Below are 1,454 nucleotides of genomic sequence, written 5' to 3'. Positions count from 1 at the left end.
ATCTCCGGCGCGCACAGTCCTGCTGCAACTTTGTGTCCGGATCAGAGAGCAGAGCGACCTCCCTGAGTCTCTGTTATCGACTATTTAGGCTTTCTATCAATTATCCTATTAGCAGTGAACGGGAAGAAGAGAGAAAGTTCCTCCATGTGCAGGTGCCGGTTACCTCTCTCTCTCTCTCCCTCTCTCTCTCTCTCTGTCTCTCTCTCACTCTCTCTCTCTCTCCTCCCACGCTGAAAGTTAGAGAGACGAACATGAAAGGTTTTTTTTTTCATTAGACACCAATAATGCGGAAAGTGCTCAGGAAGTAAAGTGCAGGTTAAGAGGTCAGATGTATATATTGTCAAATTGTTATATCAAGATAGATAGATAGATAAATAGATAGATAGATAGATAGATAGATAGATGCTTTCTCAGAAGATCATATGTGTTTTTCAGTTGGAAAAAAGACAGAAAGAGCCATCTGCAGAGCAAAAAATATGGGAAAGATAATATCCATACTTGAGAGTTTAAAAGAAAAAATCCTGTTTTTCTTTCTTTCTCTTATATCTCTCTGTTCAGCAGACAGATAGAAAGTTGTACCAATATACTGTATCTGTGATAAGCAATATTTCAGCCTCTATATTTAGTTGTTTTGTTTTCATCACCATCACAGATCTATGTAATGAAGCATTTCAGATTTTCAGGTTTGTATCTCTGACAGACGGGAACCATGAAGAGGAGGATTCAGGAATCTGCACAGACTGATGGATATCAAACATGCTTTGAAGCAGCACCGGTCTTGTCCTGTCTACACTCTGTGGACGCCATCTAGTGGACACAGTGGAACTATTCAGGAGAGACAGCAGTAATACATAGAGCCTGCTTTTATATGGGAAATTAGATTGTCTGATGGACACATACACAAAGTAACATCTGTATTTATTCTGTTAACATTTTCATAAATTCTTCATTCTTCTTATGTTTGTTATTTAGTAATATAAAGCATTAAACATTATCTCCAGCATTAAAAAGTCTTTAAGACATTGTCGTGTGTTCATTTTGTCACATAATAAAATATAGTTTCACAATATTTAAAGTCAAAAGAAAAAAGTAACTTCTATCTAAAAGATTTTTTTAATCTATTGTGTGATAATGTGGTTAAGTAAAGTGGTTAGCACTGTCACCTCACAGCTAGAAGGTTCCGAGTTCAAATCCCAGTTAGGACCTGTTTGGGCCTTTCTGTGTGGAGTTTGCATGTCCTCCCCATGCATGCGTGGGTTCCCTCTGGGTCCCCCGGTCTGTCTCAACATGTCAGCCCTGTGATTGACTGGCAATCACCCCGCCTCTCGCCCAATGACAGCTGGGATAGGCTCCAGCCGTCCCGTGACTCTGAACAGGATAATGGATGGATGGATAATAAAAATAAAAAAAACACATTTCAGGTAAATTTTTAAATAACTTTATTCTGTAAGAAT

The sequence above is a fragment of the Semicossyphus pulcher genome, unplaced genomic scaffold, assembly GCF_022749685.1.
Source record: "Semicossyphus pulcher isolate SPU_LCO1_2020_fin unplaced genomic scaffold, fSemPul1.0.p SCAF_4, whole genome shotgun sequence".
Taxonomy (NCBI): domain Eukaryota; kingdom Metazoa; phylum Chordata; class Actinopteri; order Labriformes; family Labridae; genus Semicossyphus; species Semicossyphus pulcher.
The sequence above is the reverse complement of the archived record's forward strand: the minus strand, read 5'-3'. Positions refer to the sequence as shown.